The sequence below is a fragment of the Chenopodium album genome, chromosome 6 (genome assembly GCF_948465745.1).
Source record: "Chenopodium album chromosome 6, dcCheAlbu1.1, whole genome shotgun sequence".
In the NCBI taxonomy this organism is placed as follows: domain Eukaryota; kingdom Viridiplantae; phylum Streptophyta; class Magnoliopsida; order Caryophyllales; family Amaranthaceae; genus Chenopodium; species Chenopodium album.
In genome coordinates, this window is record NC_137839.1 from 304,146 (window position 1) to 324,690 (window position 20,545).

At 38.2% G+C, this 20,545-nt stretch overlaps 1 non-coding gene and 2 pseudogenes across 1 annotated transcript; 1 reads left to right on the top strand and 2 right to left on the bottom strand.

Moving 5' to 3' along the window:
• Positions 1–1,241: 1,241 nt before the first annotated feature.
• LOC145637733 (25S ribosomal RNA) lies at positions 1,242–2,646 on the bottom strand (annotated as a pseudogene).
• Positions 2,647–3,284: 638 nt separating this feature from the next.
• On the top strand, positions 3,285–3,440 carry LOC145637387 (5.8S ribosomal RNA). Its single transcript, XR_014114178.1, has one exon. It is a non-coding gene; the product is annotated as a 5.8S ribosomal RNA (ribosomal RNA).
• Positions 3,441–14,121: 10,681 nt separating this feature from the next.
• On the bottom strand, positions 14,122–15,559 carry LOC145637734 (25S ribosomal RNA; annotated as a pseudogene).
• Positions 15,560–20,545: the final 4,986 nt, after the last annotated feature.

Consider the following 20,545-nt stretch of genomic DNA (forward strand, 5'->3'; position numbering starts at 1 on the left):
ATTTTGGAGGTTTCTGGGCCCGATATCGAAAAGCCTTGAGATTCCAGGGTATACGTCTCAGGGTCATATAATGTCGTTTGGAGCCATATATAATCATATTTTTTTGTCATAAATGTTCGTGGTAGGCTTGAGTTAATGAAATCGGTGCAAGTTGTAAACCGATAAATTAGCCGTTTAAAGGCAAATTGGATGGTTCCACCCATCCAATTGAACTCTGAGAGTTTATTAGGGACCATGGTAAACATTTCGTCAATTTTTATTTTCGGGATAAAAAAATGTCAAAAAATTCAAAAATTGAAGTCTAATATCCACGCTTTTTGAGAAATTTTGGAGGTTTCGGGACCCGGTGTCGAAAAGTTTTGAAATTATAGGGGATACATTTTGGGGTCATATAATGCCGTTTGGAATCATATATGATCATTATTTGTTGTCATAAATGTTTGTGATAGGCTTAAGTTAATGGAATCGGTGCAAGTTGTAAACCGTTAAATTGGCCGTTTAAAGGCGAATCGGATGGTTCCACCCATCTAATTGGACTCACGGAGGTTATTAGGGACCATGGTAAACATTTCGTCAATTTTTATTTCCGGGCGAAAAAAGTCTAAAAATTCCAAAAATTGAAGTCTAATATCCACGCTTTTTGAGATATTTTGGAGGTTTCGAGCCTAGTATCCAAAAGCCTTGAGATTCCAGGGAATATATCTAGGGGTCTTATAATGTCTTTTGGAACCATATATGATCAATATTTGTTGTCATAAATGTTCGCGGTAGGCTTGATTTAATAAAATCGGTGCAAGTTGTAAAATGGTAAATTTTCCGTTTAAAGACAAATAAGATGGTTCCATCCACCCAATTGGACTCCCATAGGGTATTAGGGACCGTGGTAAACAATCCCGAAACGTACGGCACGCTCTAGCCTTTTGGCGGCAAGAACTCTAGCCTTGAGCAGAAGAGGGGCTTGTGAGCACAAAGTAACACAAGCGGGCAATTAAATCAAAGGAGAACTCACATCTATTTGGGCGAAGGAGTGCGGGTGGTCGGGACTTGTGACAACCAATACTTCAAGGCGGGCACAAGCGGGTCTGAACAACGAGTTCTCAATGCATCAAGTTGGTTTGGAGAGGAGCTAGTATGCAAGTAAGACATAATATCTATAAAGGTCTAACAACAAACAAGCATAAAACCAAAACAACACTTGGTAGAAGGCTTAAGATTTCATTAATCATTCACCCTCTAAAGAGCTTTAATTTGATTACAAGGATAATCCCTAGTGAACATTGAACTGACGGTAACACAATAATGGGACCTCAAGCTAAGAAAACATAAACTAAACTCTAATAGAGCACCTAAAGGAAAACTAATACATCAAAAGGAGTTGGATTCTAACACTACGACACGTGCCCTTGAGGGCCGAAGCCCCTACTTTAGGACGACAATCGAGAGGCGTGCGCATGCATCGTTTCTGGCCCAAATTCTGACTTAGATTGAGGCGTATAGTCATAATCCAGTACACGGTAGCTTCGCGCCACTGTCTTTTCAACCAAGCGCGATGACCAATTGTGTGAATCAACGTTTCCTCTTGTACTAGGTTAAATTACCATTGCGACACTATCATCAGTAGGGTAAAACTAACCTATCTCACAACGGTCTAAACCCAGCTCACGTTACTTATTGGTGGGTGAACAATCCAACACTTGGTAAATTCTGCTTCACAATGTTAGGAAGAGCCGACATCAAAGGATTAAAAAGCAACATCGCTATGAACGCTTGGCTGCCACAAGCCAGTTATCCCTGTGGTAACTTTTTTGACACCTCTATCTTTAATTTTAAAAGGTCTAAAGGATCTCTAGGCCACACTTTCACGGTTCGTATTCGTACTGAAAATCAGAATCAAACGAGCTTTTACCCTTTTGTTCCACACGAGATTTCTTTTCTTGTTGATCTCATCTTAGGAACCTGCGTTATCTTTTAACAGATGTGCCGCCCCAGCCAAAATCCCCAACTGACAATGTCCTCCGCCCGGATTGGCCGCAAAGCGGACCTTAGGTCTAAAAAGAGGGGCATTTCCCCGCTTCCGACTCAAGGAGTAATTAAAATAACGTTAAAAGTAGTGGTATTTCACTTGCGCCGAAGCTCCCACTTATCCTACACCTCTCAAGTCTTTTCACAAAGTCGGACTAGAGTAAAACTCAATAGGGTCTTCTTTCCCCGCTGATTCTGCCAAGCCCGTTCCCTTGGCCGTTGTTTCGCTGGATAGTAGACACGGACAGTGGGAATCTCGTTAATCCATTCATGAACGTCACTAATTAGATGACGAGGCATTTGGCTACCTTAAGAGAGTCATAGTTACTTCCACTATTTACACGCGCTTGGTTGAATTTCTTCACTTTGACATTCAGAGCACTGGGCAGAACTCACATTGCGTTAACATCCGCAGGAACCATCGCAATACTTCGTGTTAATTTAATAGTAGAATTCCCTCGGCCGGTAAGTGGCGACCCGCTCTTGTTACAGAAGCAGCTCGAGCAGTCTGTCGACAGCCGACGGGTTCAGGACTGGGACCCCCGTGCCCAACCCTCAGAGCCAATCCTTTTCCCGAAGTAATGGATTAATTTTACTGACTTCCCTTACCTACATTGTTTCATCGACCAGAGGATGTTCACCTTAGAGACCTGATGCGGCTATGAGTATGACAGGGCGTGGTCGGCACTCGGTCCTCCAGATTTTCAAGGGCCACCGGGGGCACGCTATACACCACAAAACGTGCGGTGCTATTCCAGCCGCTGGACCCTACCTCTGGATGAGCCGATTCCAGGGTGGGCAGGCTGTTAAACAGAAAAGATAACTCTTCTCGAGGCCCCCGCCGACGTCTCCGGTCTTCCTAACGTTGTCGTCAACCACCAGGTCCCGGTTTAGGAATTTTAACCCAATTCCCTTTCGAAGCTCGAGTAGTCGAGTGAAACGCGCTTTCGGATAGGCTTCCCCTGTCTCTTTGGATCGATTAACCCATGTGCAAGTGCCGTTCACATGGAACCTTTTCCCTCTACGACCTTCAAAGTTCTTATTTGAATATTTGCTACTATTACCAAGATCTGCACCAACGGTCGCTCTGCGCTGGCTCACGCAACAGGTTTTTCAGCGACCGCTGTGCCCTCCTACTCATTGGGGTCTAGCACTTGCGCTAACGCCCGGGTATAGGTCACGCGTTTCAGCGCCATCCATTTTCTAGGCTAGTTAATTCGACAATTTGTATAGGTAGCACCAAGTCGTTTATAACATTGAACGACTCTCGGCAACAGATATCTCGGCTCTCGCATCGATGAATAACGTAGAGAAATGCGATAATTGGTGTGAATTGCAGAATCCCATGAACACATAGAGTCTTTGAACGCAGTTGCGCTCGGAGACTTTAGGTTGAGGGCATGCTTACCTGGGCGTCACCCGTCGCGTCTCCCCCCACCCAGCTTGAGTGGGAGGTCTAGAGGATGATGGCCTCCTAAGCCTTACCGGGTGTGGATGGCCTAAATACGGAGCCCCCGGTTAAGAAGTTCCGCGACGACAGGTGGTAGATACGGCCTAGCCTAGGATGCATCGCAATCCCACACTTTGTGGCTCTTGAGGACTCGCAGGACCCTTAGTTTGTCCGCCCTTAGGGGCGGTAAATCGTTGCGATCCCAGGTTAGGCGGGGGCTACCCACTGATTTTAAGAATATCAATAAGTAGAGGAAAAGAAGCTTATAAGGATTCCCCTAGTAACAACGAGCGAACAGAGAACAACCTAGCTTTTAAATCGGGCGGCTTCGTCGTCCAAATTGAAGTCTAGAGAAGCGTCCTCTGCGGCGTACCGGGCCCAAGTCCCTAAGAAAGGGGCTGCTAGAGAGGGTGAGAGCCCCGTCGTGCCAGGATCCTTTTGCACCACGAGGCGCTGCCGCCTGGTCGGGTTGTTTGGGAATGCAGCCCTAAGTGGGCGGTAAATTCCATCCAAGGCTAAATACTGGCGAGAGACCGATAGCGAACAAGTACAGCAAGGGAAAGATGAAAATGACTTTGAAAAGAGAGTCAAAGAGTTCTTGAAATTTTCGGGAGGGAAGCGAATATGGGCCGGTGATGCGCCCCGGTCGGATATGGAAAGGCCAATAGCCGGTCCGCTGATCAACTCGGAGTGCGGACCGACACGGATTGGGAGGGTGGCTAAACCTCGGTTTTCCGGGAGCATCGTCCTCTCGATTGTGGTAGGCAGCGCGCTTTGTCATGACGTGCTTCGGCACCTGCGTGCTTCGAGCGTCGGCCTGCGGGCCCCCCATTCGACCCATCTTGAAACACGTACCAAGGAGTCTGACATGTGTGCGAGTTAACGGGCGAGTAAACCCGTACGTCATAACTGTCTTCTGAGTATGGTTTGAGTGAGAGAATAACTGTCGGAACCCATAAGACGGTGATAGTTGTAACCCGGTAAATTAGATTTTTAAAAGCAAATTTGATCGTTTAACCCACACAATTGGACTCCGGTTGGGTATTAGGGATCATGGTAAAAATTTCGTCAATTTTTATTTTCGAGCAAAAACGCTTTTTCAAAAATTTTTGAGGTTTCGGGGCACAGTGTCGAATAGCCTTGAGATTTTAGGAACTACATATCGGGGTCATATAATGACGTTTGGAACCATATATGATCATTATATGTATGTACTAAATGTTCGTGCTAGGTTTGATTTAATGAAATCAATGCAAGTTATAAACCAGTAAATAGGTCGTTTAAAGGCAAAATGGATTGTTCCACACACCCAATTGGACTCCCGAAGGGTATTAGGAACCATGGTAAATATTTCGGCAATTATTATTTCCGGGCAAAAAAGTCTAAAAATTCAAAAAATAAAGGCTAATGTCAACGCTTTTTCATAAATTTTGGAGGTTTCGGGGACCGGTATTGAAAAGCCTTGAGATTCCAGGGAATATGTCTCGGGGTCATGTAATGTAGTTTGGAACCATATATGATCATATTTTGTTGTCATAAATGTTCGTGGTAGGCTAGAGTTAATGAAATCGGTGCAAATTGGAAACCGGTAAATTGGTCGTTTAAAGGTAAATCGCATGGTTCCACCCATCCAATTGGACTCTAGGAGATTATAAGGGACCATGGTAAACATTTCCTCAAATTTTATTTCCGGGCAAAAAAATGTCAAAAAATTCAAAAATTGAAATATAATATCCACGTTTTTTGAGAAATTTTTGAGGTTTTTGGGCCCAGTGTCGAAAAGCCTTGAAATTCTAGGGGATACATTTTGGGTCAGATAATGCCGTTTAGAATCATATATGATCATTATTTTTTGTCATTAATATTCGTGATAGTCTAGAGTTAATGAAATCGGTGGAAGTTGTAAACCGTTAAATTGGTCGTTTAAAGGCAAATCGGATGGTTTCACCCATCCAATTGAACTCTAGGAGGTTATTAGGGACCATGGTAAACATTTCGTCAGTTTTTATTTCCGGGCGAAAAACTTCAAAAAAATCCAAAATTGAAGTCTAATATCCACGTTTTTTGAGAAATTTTGGAGGTTTTAGGGCCCGGTGTCGAAAAGTCTTGAAATTCTAGGGGATACATTTCAGGGTCATATAATGCCGTTTGGAACCATATATGATCATTATTTGTTGTCATAAATGTTCGTGGTAGGCTTGAGTTAATGAAATCCTTGCAAGTTGTAAACTAGTTAATTGGTCGTTTAAAGGCAAATTGGATGGTTCCACCCACCCAGAGGGAATCTAGGACGGTATTATGGATCATGGTAAGTATTTTGTCAAATTTTATTTTTGGGCGAAAAAAAAAATTACAAAATTGAAGGCTAATATCCACGCTTTTTGAGAAATTTTTGAGGATTCAGGGCCTTGTGTCGAAAAGTCTTGAAATTCTAGGGGATACATCTCGTGGTCATATAATGTTGTTGAGAGCCATTATGATTATTATATGTTGTCATAAATGTTCGTGGTAGGCTTGATTTAATGAAATCGGTGCAATTTGTAAACCGGTAAATTAGCTGTTTAAAGGAAAATTTAATAGTTTAACCTACATAATTGGCCTCCCGTTGGGTATTAGGGACCATGGTAAAAATTTCGGCAAATTTTATTTCCGAGCGAAAACGCTTATTGAGAAATTTTTGATGTTTCGGGGCACGGTGTCATAAAGCCTTGAGATTTTAGGAACTACATATCGGGGCCATATAATAACGTTTGGAACCACATATGATCATTATATGTATGTCATAAATTTTCGTACTTGGTGTGATTTAATGAAATCAATTAGGGCTGTCAATCGGATTAGGTCGGGTCGGGTTCGTGTTCGGGTCAGCTGATTTCGGGTCAGTTACCCCCTGACCTGAACCTGATCCATTTAAGGTTTCGGGTTGAAAACCTCAACCTGAACCTGATTTTTTCGGGTTCGGGTCAACCTGAAAATGACCTTATTTGACCTGTTTTTTTTTTTTTTGAGTTTAAATAAGGTTATTTGAACCTGAAATTAACCTGAATTTGACCTTAAACTGACCTAAACATGTGAACAACCAAGTTTCAAACCACAAAAAATAAATGTTCAAACAATCAAACCTAACAAATAGGAAATAGTCCAACATAAAACAACATAGTCTAAGTCATTACCTAATTATCAATTACAAACCAAGTGTACTAACAAATTACAAACCAAAGTTCAAATATACAAGTTCTCAAATAACATTAGAGGATTCAAAAGGGCTTTCTAGTTTTTCAAATTCGGGTGATGTATGTGGCGTATCATTCTTGTTCTCCATCTCGAGCTTCATAATTGATCCACAAAGCATTTCCAATTGAGGATCCATAGAATCTACAAAACACACACAAAAAAAAACAAGTTACCATCAATAATACATTGTCTTATTATCCATTGTTGAATCAATTTCTTCCTCGTCTCCGGAAGAAAGTTCTTGAATATTGTTGGACATTTACTTCCTGCCAAATTACATTAACTAGAATTACTTCTTTTATCATCAAAAAAATTGGATACTTGTAAATAAACAAGAAAAACAATTCGTATAATCCATAACAAAATCAATAAATCAGTTCGTATAATTACATAAACTAGCAGAAATTCGCATAAATCCATAAATCAACTCGTATAATTACATAAACCAGCATAAATGTGCATAAATCGATTCGTATAATTACATAAACTAGCATAAATTAGCATAAATCCAAAAATTAACTCGTATAATTACATAAACCAGCATAAATTTGCATAAATCAATTTTTATATACTTGTAAAATAACAAAATCATTCGTATAAACTCATAAATTAAGAACAATAAGCAAGAAAAATACCGTATGAGAGTGAGAAGATAGCAATTGTAGTCGAATTCAACAATTGTGAAGACTTGAAGAACTCTGAATGAATGAATCAACAATGGTGAAGTGATTTTAGCCTTTTAATGTTTTTGAGTGTTCCGTTTTTGAGGAGTGAGAAAATTACAGAGAGAGAATAAAGAAGTGGGTATAACGGCTGATAAAAAATGAGGATAGAAAATGAAAATTTAGGGTTTTCATTTTATATGTAGAAGCCTCTTAGGAATTTGGGCTGGGCTTATTTATATTTTAAAGCTTTTTACGATTTTTTTTTTACTTAAAATATTTCGGGTTTTCAGGTCGGGTTCGGGTTGACCCGACCTGATTTTGACCTGAAATTTATTTCGGGTTAAGTGGGTCGTTTTCGGGTTGAGATTTTCAACCTTAACCTAACCCATTTAATTTCGGGTCGAAAATCTCAACCCTAACCCGCTTTTTTCGTGTCGGGTTCAGGTCGGGTTTTCGGGTCGGGTCAGTTTTTGCCAGCCCTAAAATCAATGCAAGTTATAAACCTGTAAATAGGTCGTTTAAAGGCAAAATGGATTGTTCCACCGACCCAATTGGACTCCAGATTGGTATTAGGAACTATGGTAAATATTTCGACAATTTTTATTTTTGGGAAAAAAGTCTAAAAATTCCAAAAATAAAGGCTAATATCCACTTTTTTTGAGAAATTTTGGAGGTTTCGGGGCCCGGTATCGAAAAGCCTAGAGATTACAGGGAATATGTCTGAGGGTCATATAATGTAGTTTGGAACCATATATGATCATATTTTGTTGTCATAAATGTTCGTGGTAGGCTTGAGTATAATGAAATCAGTGCAAGTTGTAAACCGATAAATTAGCCGTTTAAAGGCAAATTGGATGGTTCCACCCATCCAATTGGACTCTCGGAGGTTATTAGAGACCATGGTAAACATTTCCTCAATTTTTAATCCTGGGCAAAAATATGTCAAAAAATTCAAAAGTTGAAGTCTAATATCCACGCTTTTTGAGAAATTTTGGAGGTTTCGGGGCCCGGTGTCGAAAAGTTTTGAAATTCTAGGGATACATTTTGGGGTTATATAATTCCGTTTGGAATCATATATGATCATTCTTTGTTGTCATAAATGTTAGTGATAGGCTTGAGTTAATGAAATCGGTGCAACTTGTAAACCGTTAAATTATTCGTTTAAAGGCGAATCGGATGGTTCCACCCATCCAATTGGACTCTCGGAGGTTATAAGGGACCATGGTAAACATTTCCTCAATTTTTATTTCCGGGCAAAAAAATGTCAAAAAATTCAAAAATTGAAGTCTAATATCCACGCTTTTTGAGAAATTTTGGAGGTTTCGAGGCTCGGTGTCAAAAAGTTTTTAAATTCTAGGGGATACATTTTGGGGTCATATAATGCCGTTTGGAATCATATATGATCATTATGTGTTGTCATAAATATTCGTGATAGGCTTGAGTTAATGAAATCGGTGCTAGTTGTAAACCGTTAAATTGGTCGTTTAAAGGCGAATCGGATGGTTCCACCCATCCCATTGAACTCTTGGAGGTTATTAGGGTCCATGGTAAACAATTCGTCAGTTTTTATTTCCGGGTGAAAAACTTCAAAAAAAATCCAAAATTGAAGTCTAATATCCACGCTTTTTGAGAAATTTTGGAGGTTTTGGGGCCCGGTGTCGAAAAGTCTAAAAATTCAAGGGGATACATTTCGGGGTCATATTATGCCGTTTGGAACCATATATTATCATTATTTATTGTCATAAATGTTCGTGGTAGGCTTGAGTTAATTAAATCCTTGCAAGTTGTAAACCGGTTAATTGGTCGTTTAAAGGCAAATTGGATGGTTCCACCCACCCAATGGGACTCCAGGACAGTATTGTGGATCATGGTAAATATTTTGGCAAATTTTATTTTCGGGCGAAAAAAATAAAAAATTACAAAATTGAAGGGTAATATCCACGCTTTTTGAGAAATTTTTCAGGATTTAGTGCCTCGTGTCGAAAAGTCTTGAAATTCTAGGGGATACATCTCGTGGTCATATAATGTTGTTTGGAGCCATTATGATTATTATATGTTGTCATAAATGTTCGTGGTAGGCTTGATTTAATGAAATCGGTGCAAGTTGTAAATTGGTAAATTAGCTGTTTAAAGGAAAATTTGATAGTTTAACCTACATAATTGGCCTCCCGTTGGGTATTAGGGACCATGGTAAAAATTTCGGCAAATTTTATTTCCGAGCGAAAACGCTTTTTGAGAAATTTTTGATGTTTCGGGGCACGGTGTCGAAAAGCCTTGAGATTTTAGGAACTACAAATCGGGGTCATATAATAATGTTTGGAACCACATATGATCATTATATGTATGTCATAAATTTTCGTGCTAGGTTTGATTTAATGAAATCAATGCAAGTTATAAACCAGTAAATAGGTCGTTTAAAGGCAAAATGGATTGTTCCACCGACCCAATTGGACTCCAGATTGGTATTAGGAACTATGGTAAATATTTCGGCAATTTTTATTTTTGGGAAAAAAGTCTAAAAATTCCAAAAATAAAGGCTAATATCCACTCTTTTTGAGAAATTCTGGAGGTTTCGGGGCCCGGTATCGGAAAGCCTTGAGATTACAGGGAATACGTCTTAGGGTCATATAATGTCGTTTGGAGCCATATATAATCATATTTTGTTGTCATAAATGTTCGTGGTAGGCTTGAGTTAATGAAATCGGTGCAAGTTGTAAACCGATAAATTAGCCGTTTAAAGGAAAATTGGATGGTTCCACCCATCCAATTGGGTTCTCAGAGGTTATTAGAGACCATGGTAAACATTTCCTCAATTTTTATTTCTGGGCAAAAATATGTCAAAAAATTCAAAAATTGAAGTCTAATATCCACGCTTTTTGAGAAATTTTGGAGGTTTCGGGCCCGGTGTCGAACAGTTTTGAAATTTTAGGGGATACATTTTGGGGTCATATAATGCCGTTTGGAATCATATATGATAATTATTTGTTGTCATAAATGTTAGTGATAGACTTGAGTTAATGAAATCGGTGTAAGTTGTAAACCGTTAAATTATTCGTTTAAAGGCGAATCGGGTGGTTCCACCCATCCAATTGGACTCTCGGAGGTTATTAGGGACCATGGTAAACATTTCCTCAATTTTTATTTCCGGGCAAAAAAATGTCAAAAAATTCAAAAATTGAAGTCTGATATCCACGCTTTTTGAGAAATTTTGGAGGTTTCGAGGCCCGGTGTCGAAAAGTTTTGTAATTCTAGGGGATACATTTTGGGGTCATATAATGCCGTTTGGAATCATATATGATCATTATGTGTTGTCATAAATATTCGTGATAGGCTTGAGTTAATGAAATCGGTGCTAGTTGTAAACTGTTAAATTGGTCGTTTAAAGGCGAATCGGATGGTTCCACTCATCCCATTGAACTCTTGGAGGTTATTAGGGTCCATGGTAAACAATTTGTCAGTTTTTATTTCCGGGCGAAAAACTTCAAAAAAAATCCAAAATTGGACTCCAGATTGGTATTAGGAACTATGGTAAATATTTCGGCAATTTTTATTTTTGGGAAAAAAGTCTAAAAATTCCAAAAATAAAGGCTAATATCCACTCTTTTTGAGAAATTTAGGAGGTTTCGGGGCCCGGTATCGGAAAGCCTTGAGATTACAGGGAATACGTCTCAGGGTCATATAATATCGTTTGGAGCCATATATAATCATATTTTGTTGTCATAAATGTTCGTGGTAGGCTTGAGTTAATGAAATCGGTGCAAGTTGTAAACCGATAAATTAGCTGTTTAAAGGCAAATTGGATGGTTCCACCCATCCAATTGAACTCTCGGAGGTTATTAGGAACCATGGTAAACAATTCCTCAATTTTTATTTCCGGACAAAAAAATGTCAAAAAATTCAAAGTTGAAGTCTAATATCCACGCTTTTTGAGAAATTTTGGAGGTTTCGTGGCCCGGTGTCGAAAAGTTTTGAAATTCTAGGGGATACATTTTGGGATCATATAATGCCGTTTGGAATCATATATGATCATTATTTGTTGTCATAAATGTTAGTGATAGGCTTGAGTTAATGAAATCGGTGCAAGTTGTAAACCGTTAAATTATTTGTTTAAAGGCGAATTGGATGGTTCCACCCATCCAATTGGACTCTCGGAGGTTATTAGGGACCATGGTAAACATTTCCTCAATTTTTATTTCCGGGCAAAAAAATGTCAAAAAATTCAAAAATTGAAGTCTAATATCAACGCTTTTTGAGAAATTTTGGAGGTTTTGAGGCCCGGTGTCGAAAAGTTTTGTAATTCTAGGGGATACATTTTGGGGTCATATAATGCCGTTTGGAATCATATATAATTATTATGTGTTGTCATAAATATTCGTGATAGGCTTGAGTTAATGAAATCGGTGCTAGTTGTAAACCGTTAAATTGGTCGTTTAAAGGCGAATCGGATGGTTCCACCCATCCCATTGAACTCTTGGAGGTTATTAGGGTCCATGGTAAATAATTCGTCCGTTTTTATTTCCGGGCGAAAAACTTAAAAAAAAAAATCCAAAATTGAAGTCTAATATCCACGCTTTTTGAGAAATTTTGGAGGTTTTGGGGCCCGGTGTCGAAAAGTCTAAAAATTCAAGGGGATACATTTTGGGGTCATATTATGCCGTTTGGAACCATATATTATCATTATTTGTTGTCATAAATGTTCGTGGTAGGCTTGAGTTAATTAAATCCTTGCAAGTTGTAAACCGGTTAATTGGTCGTTTAAAGGCAAATTGGATGGTTCCACCCACCCAATGGGACTCCAGGACAGTATGGTGGATCATGGTAAATATTTTGGCAAATTTTATTTTCGGGCGAAAAAAATAAAAAATTACAAAATTGAAGGGTAATATCCACGCTTTTTGAGAAATTTTTCAGGATTTAGTGCCTTGTGTCGAAAAGTCTTGAAATTCTAGGGGATACATCTCGTGGTCATATAATGTTGTTTGGAGCCATTAAGATTATTATATGTTGTCATAAATGTTCGTGGTAGGCTTGATTTAATGAAATCGGTGCAAGTTGTAAATTGGTAAATTAGCTGTTTAAAGGAAAATTTGATAGTTTAACCTACATAATTGGCCTCCCGTTGGGTATTAGGGACCATGGTAAAAATTTCGGCAAATTTTATTTCAGAGCGAAAACGCTTTTTGAGAAATTTTTGATGTTTCGGGGCACGGTGTCGAAAAGCCTTGAGATTTTATGAACTACATATCGGGGTCATATAATAACGTTTGGAACCATATAAGATCATTATATGTATGTCATAAATGTTCGTGCTAGGTTTGATTTTATGAAATCAGTGCAAATTATATACTAGTAAATAGGTCGTTTAAAGGCAAAATGGATTAATCCACCCTCCCAATTGGACTCCCGAATGGTATTAGGAACCATGGTAAATATTTCGGCAATTATTATTTCCGGGTGAAAAAGTTTAAAATTCCAAATATAAAGGCTAATATCCACGCTTTTTGAGAAATTTTGGAGGTTTCGGGGCCCGGTATCGGAAATCCTTGAGATCTCAGGGAATACGTCTCAGGGTCATGTAATGTCGTTTGGAGCCATATATAATCATATTTTGTTGTCATAAATGTTCGTGGTAGGCTTGAGTATAATGAAATCGGTGCAAGTTGTAAACCGATAAATTAGCCGTTTAAAGGCAAATTGGACGGTTCCACCCATCCAATTGGACTCTCGGAGATTATTAGGGACCATGGTAAACATTTCCTCAAATTTTATTTCCGGGCAAAAAAATGTCAAAAAATTCAAAAATGAAGTCTAATATCCACGTTTTTTGAGAAATTTTGGAGGTTTCGGGGCCCGGTGTCGAAAAGTTTTTAAATTCTAGGGGATACATTTTGGGGTCATATAATGTCGCTTGGAACCATATATGATCATATTTTGTTGTCATAAATGTTTGTGGTAGGCTGGAGTTAATGAAATCGGTGCAAGTTGTAAACCGATAAATTAGCCGTTTAAAGGCAAATTGGATGGTTCCACCCACCCAATGGGACTCCAGGACGGTATTGTGGATCATGGTGAATATTTTGGCAAATTTAATTTTCGGGCGAAAAAAATAAAAAAAATTACAAAATTGAAGGCTAATAATCCACGTTTTTTGAGAAATTTTTGAGGATTTGGGGCCTTGTATCGAAAAGCCTTGAGATTTCAGGGAATATATCTAGGGGTCTTATAATGTCGTTTGGAACCATTTATGATCATTATTTGTTGTCATAAATGTTCGCGGTAGGCTTGATTTAATGAAATCGTTGCAAGTTGTAAAACGGTAAATTATCCGTTTAAAGGAAAATATGATGGTTCCATCAACCCAATTGGACTCTCGGAGGGTATTAGGGACATTGGTAAACAACCCCGAAACATGTGGCGCGCTCTAGCCTTTTGGCTGCAAGAACGCTAGTCTTGAGCGAAAGAGGGGCTTGTGAGCACAAAGCAACACAAGCGGGCAATTAAATCAAAGGAGCACTCATGTCTATTTGGGTGACGAAGTACGGGTGGTCGGAGCTTGTGACGGCCGATACTTCAAGGCGGGCACAAGCGGGTCTGAACCACGAGTTCTCAATGCATCAAGTTGGTTTGGAGGGGAGCTAGTATGCTAGTAAGACATAATATCTATAAAGGTCTAACAACAAACAAGCATAAAACCAAAGCAACACTTGGTAGAAGGCTTAAGATTTCATTAATCATTCACCCTCTAAAGAACTTTAATTTGATTACAAGGAGAATCCCTAGTGAACACTGAACTGACAGTAACACAATAACGGGACCTCAAGCTAAGAAAACATAAACTAAACTATAAGAGAGCACCTAAAGGAAAACTAATACATCAAAAGAAGTTGGATTCTAACACCACGACACGTGCCCTTGGGGGCCGAAGTCCCTATTATAGGACGACAATCGAGAGGCGGGCGCATGTATCGTTTGTGGCCCAGATTCTGACTTAGAGGCGTTTAGTTATAATCCAGCACACGGTAGCTTCGCGCCACTGGATTTTCAACCAAGCGCGATGACCAATTGTGTGAATCAACGGTTCCTCTCGTAGTAGGTTGAATTACCATTGCGACACTATCATCAGTAGGGTAAAACCAACCTATCTCACAACTGCCTAAACCCGGCTCACGTTCCCTATTAGTGGGTGAACAATCCAACACTTGGTGAGTTCTACTTCACAGTGTTAGGAAGAGCCGACATCAAAGGATTAAAAAGCAACATCGCTATGAACGCTTAGCTGCCACAAGCCAGTTATCCCTGTGGTAACTTTTTGACATCTCTAGCTTTAATTTTAAAAGGTCTAAGGGATCGTTAGGCCACACTTTCACGGTTCGTATTCGTACTGAAAATTAGAATCAAACGAGCTTTTACCCTTTTGTTCCACACGAGATTTCTTTTCTTGTTGAGCTAATCTTAGGAACCTGCGTTATCTTTTAATTAATGTGCCTCCCCAGCCAAAATCCCCATCTGACAATATCCTCCTCCCGGATTAGCCCGCAAAGCGGACCTTAGGTCTAAAAGGAGGGGCATTGCCCTGCTTCCGAATCAAGGAGTAAGTAATATAACGTAAAAAGTAGTGGTATTTCCCTTGTGCCGAAGCTCCCACTTATCCTACACTTCTCAAGTCATTTCACAATGTCGGACTAGAGTAAAAATCAACTGGGTCTTCTTTCCTCGCTGATTCTGCCAAGCCCGTTCCCTTGGCTGAGGTTTCGCTGGATAGTAGACAGGGACAGTGGGAATCTCGTTAATCCATTCATGCACGTCACTAATTAGATGACGAGGCATTTGGCTACCTTAAGAGAGTCATAGTTACTCCCACTGTTTACCCGCACTTGGTTGAATTTCTTCACTTTGATATTTAGAGCACTGGGCAGAACTCACCTTGCGTTAACATCCGTAGGGACCATCGCAATACTTTGTTTTAATTAAATAGTCGGATTCCCCTTGTCCGTACTAGTTCTGAGTTGACTATTCGACGCTCGGGAAAGGCCCCGAAACCGGAGGCTATTAGGGACCATGGTAACCATTTCGTCAATTTTTATTTCCGGGCGAAAAAATTATCAAAAAAATTCCAAAATTGAAGTATAATATTCACGCTTTTTGAGAAATTTTGGAGGTTTTGGCGCCCGGCGTCGAAAAGTTTTAAAATTATAGGGGATACATTTTGGGGTCATATAATGCCGTTTGGAACCATATATGATCATTATTTGTTGTCATATATGTTCGTGGTAGGCTTGAGTTAATGAAATCAGTGCAAGTTGTAAACTTGGAAAAGTTGCTGAAACAACCCCTAAAGATGGGAAAAAGGTTTGGAATGGTAGGGGGGATGTATTTTTGACACTTTGGTACATCCCATATTACCCTTACTGCTCATTTTTCGATGTTGTTTAATATAGGGAAGGTGCCAATTGACCCCGGGACATGGAGATTGAGGGACATTTTGTGTTAATTGATGATAGAATATGAGATGAGATATGATACTTAGATTACAAACATGAATAGTACTGCTATGATGATTCCATAAAAGTATAATTACTATCCATAGTCTATCAATCGACACATCAATTAACACACATGTGATGGAAGGTTAAGTATTGTCGCATAGCTGCTATTTACATGCCTAGTAAATAGCAGCTATACGACAAAGTAGTGGTGAATTATTATTTTTCCCTAGTGGTACAATATTTGTACCACTGTTACCTATAATAGCTGTAATAGTACTAGTAAAATAGCTTATACTCTATTAGTACTTTAAACGTTCCACTATAAGTATAATGGTACATTAAAAATACCACTGTAGCAATAAAAAAATCTCAAAAACTAAGTGAATTTACCAATTAATCCTCCTATATGAATCCTAAACATATAGGAGCTATGCGCCTAGTTGCACTCGTGATGGAATAGTAGTATGATTATTCATAGTTACATTATATATAACATGTGTTCTTTTCCAATTCCAAACCATAGTGTGAACTGTGAAGTCACATCGTATCACTATTGTCAAGTCCCATTATATTATAACATTACATCATTATAAATATAATTACATAATATGACATCATTAGATTCATATGACATCATTATTGTCAAGTCACATCACTTCAATATACTTACATGATATCATTATATTCATATGACATCATTATTGTCAAGTAATATCACTTCCATCATTATATTCGTAAGACATCAAAGAATGGTAAATTATAATCACTTCCATCATTATATTCATATGACATCATTATTGTCAAGTCACATCACTTTAATATACTTTTATGACATCATAATATACTTTTATGACATCATTATATTCATATGACATAATAATATTCATATGACATCATTATTGTCAAGTACTATCACTTTAATATACTTTTGTGACATCATTATTGTAGACACCCAAATGTGTCTCCCCAAAACCAAACCCAGTGATGAATATCTTTCACGTCATTTGATTATCGAACGAAGTGAAAATGTGAAAAGACTAGTGATGTGGATGTTTTTTTTATTAATGTTAGGAAATGAGGGTGTAATTGTGTTTGATTAATAAGGAACAAGTCAATGAAATTAAGGACGAGAAAAACAATAAAGAAGATAAACAAACAACACAAGGATTTACGTGGTTCGGTCAAAATAGACCTACATCCACGGGTGGGGGATTCGATAGCTTCTTCACTATAATGGAGAAAGAAACAAGAGAATAATACAAGTAGTCCTAAATCTAATGGCTCAAAAAAGGTATAATCTAAATGATCAACTAAAAGGTCCTTTTATAACACAAGGAAACCCTAATAAAACCCTAAGATTGTTCCCCATGTATAATCAAATAGCCGTCATAGAAAAGATATAATTTCAGGAAATATTCCATAAATTATCCTAGAATAACCTAACTACCGAGCTATAGCTCGGAAGCTAGCTCATGCCTGCCGAAAGTCCTCATAGGGCCGAGCTATAGCTCACTCGCATAGAGCTATAACTCGCAGCCTCGTTGCAAATTTCCAGCTTCGTCAGGTTTTCTTAAAACGGTCATAACTTTCTCGTTTCTTATTGGAATTGGGCATATGACCTATAGTTGGAAAGGTCTTGAACCAAGATATCACCTCCAACTTGAATCACTTCAAAATAAGTTTTAGTTTGAGATATATCTGCGTTCAAAGTCAACCTTACTAGATTTTTAGTCACAATTTAACAATTAAAATATCTCTCTTTCTGTTTTCAAAAATGTTTCTTTTCTTACTCTATTAATGAAAATAGCCAGTCCAATTTATCTTGGTCCGTGATAAGGATCCAATAATAGTGTAAGTTGGATTAGGCTCGAAAAGAGCTTTCCAACGATATATTATAAGCCCAATTCCGATGAATAATGAGGAAGTTATGGATTAAATTAGATTTGACAAAAAATGATTTTATGTGTGGCCCAATGATCTAGATGAGGGCCTATTAAATATTATTCTTAAAGTTATTAGGATTGATTTTAATCTTCTAGAAATATCTAGAAGGTTCTTTTTAATTCTAATAAGATTAGGATTGATAATTATATTTTAAAGATGTTTTATTTTGAATATAATATGTGATTTGTCACAAATATGATTTTAATATGCTTAACACGGAATTAGCTGCTAAATCGTATTAAGAAGATGATTCTGCGTACAAAGAGCGTTTTAATTTTGACTTAGCGCGAGATGACAATCATCTCTGCTCCTGGCGCTGCTCCTGTCGTCTAGCGCTAACTCTTGTCGTTGGTGACGGGAGGTATTTTATTCCGAATATGACTTGATTCGTTTCCGAGCTATTTTTTCTATAAATAGGGGTCGTATCTCCCCGTTTTTCATCATTCACAACAATCATCTCTCTCTATTCTTTCTCTAAGGCTAGAAGCTTTCTCTCTCTCAATTCTTTTTCTAAACCTTCCCTCTCACAAAATTCCACATTCATTAGTTCTAGACACACCTAGCTAAGTTCGAAGTTGCCTTTGCCCTAGACGTGAAACGTTTAATAATTTCTGAGGGTTTGGTCCCAAATCTGTATTTCAATTATTTAATTTAATTGTTTGATTTTTATTTTCCTTGAAGTTACTAACCCGTGTATTAGAAAGAGATATGAGGCATCCAAGTAAGTAATTTAATTGTTGCTCTTTTGATATAGAAATCATGCTTAGATTATGTTGATTTCTAGTATCATGTTAGAATGTTTTATTGCTTCCTAGTATCATGTTTAAGGTTAACAAATATTTCTGATATTATGTATGATGTTTCCTATTTTCATTCTTCTATCATGTTAGTATCGTATTAGGGATAAAGCTTTGATTTTTAATGTTTAGTGACATGCTAGGGTTTGTTATTAATCTTGCTAGTATCATGCCTAGTTACTTGTTAATATTATTATGCTTTATTTTTAACATGATTATATATTGTTGCTTGATATTATTTATTGTTATTGCTTGATCACGCCTTTTATGCATGTTTAAAGGGAATTTGTACTTGTAATCACGCTTAATAAGATAAGTAATAATCTTGTTTAGGCTAATATGATTGTAATTCAAGTGATCGCCAATAATAGATTTGTTTGTGCATTAATATTCAACCAACATAGATAAACAGATTTAGGGTTAATCTATTGATTGCATGTTAGTCAAAAAGCGCACATGAAAACGAGAAGAATAAAGTAGATGCCTATTTTTATGGCAAGTTCAATCTCTTTTAGGTTGGACTTGTACCTTTATCCCCGAACTTCCAGTCATAGTTTCAGACCTATTGGAGTTAATGATCTCCTAAATCGTTAAAGGGTGTAACCTTCACCATGTGAACGGTTTACAAGTTCTTAAAACTTGTTGGCGACTCTTTTACTTTAGCTTCTTTCCCTTTGGACGCCACCATGCTTAAGTGTATGATCATAGTGGGGCTCAAGTGTGGGATGCTTGAAATATTCCCTACAATTATATTCCAAAATTTCAAAATAGAAACATAACTCATTCTTGGTACTTTATAGACATCTTTTTAAGTGTATTATGGTTTCAAACCACCTTATATGAGCCCAGGAGTCACCCCACGTATTATGTTCACTTTTCGAAAAAATGTCAAAAATTGACCCGAAATCGTGTATTATAGCCTTCAATTTTAGATAATTTTTCACTTTTTTAGACCCGAAAATAAAAATTGCCGAGATGCTTCCCATAAACCCTAATACACTCCGGGAGTCCATTTGGGTGGGTAAAAACATCCAATATACCTTCAAACTGTCAATTTACCCGTTTACAACTTGCACCGATTTCATAAACTTGAGGATATCACGTACATTTATGGCAACATATAATGATCATATATGATTCCAAATGACATTATATGACCCTGGGATGTATCCCCTGGTATCTCGAGACTTTTCGACACTGGGTCCCGAAACCTCCGAAATTGGCCAAAAAGCGTGTATTATAGCCTTCAATTTTGCCAATTTTTGACTATTTTTGACCTGAAAACAAAAATTGACAAGAATCTACCTATAGACCCTAATATCCTTCGGGAGTCGAATTGGGTGAGTTAAACCATCCAATTTGCCTTTAAGCATCCAATTTACCAGTTTTCGTACACGCCACTTGTATTGGCTATAAGCTTTCATGGAGCCTTTATGTTGCCGACTTATGGTTGTATATGGGTCTAAACAACATCATATGATCTCGGGATGCATCCCGTAAAATTATGTGAATTTTAGACACCGGGTCCGGACACCTACTAAATTGCTCCGATTTCGTGTATTATAGCCTTCAAATTTGGCTTCCGTACATCATTTTTTTCACCCGGCAAGATTATGCATCCAAGTACTTCCATGGGTTCCCAAAGGGCCTTGGGAGTCATGGATGATGCCCAGAACCATCTAATTCATCCTTAATCACCATGTCTTAAGGCAACGATATGATGGCATACCCTCAAACAACAAAACTAGTTGTTTGTATGCCTTGTCCTTGGGTGCACATGTCTTGTGCACATGCACACATCCCCCCCCCCCTTGCACCATCTCACACCTTAACACTTTGGCTTTGTCACTTGTCTCAATCCACTACTTAGCATTTTTTAGCATATGAGAAGCAACGCTAATCTAGTTTTCCAAAATATAGGTGTTTTTAGGGAATAGGGTTGGGGGA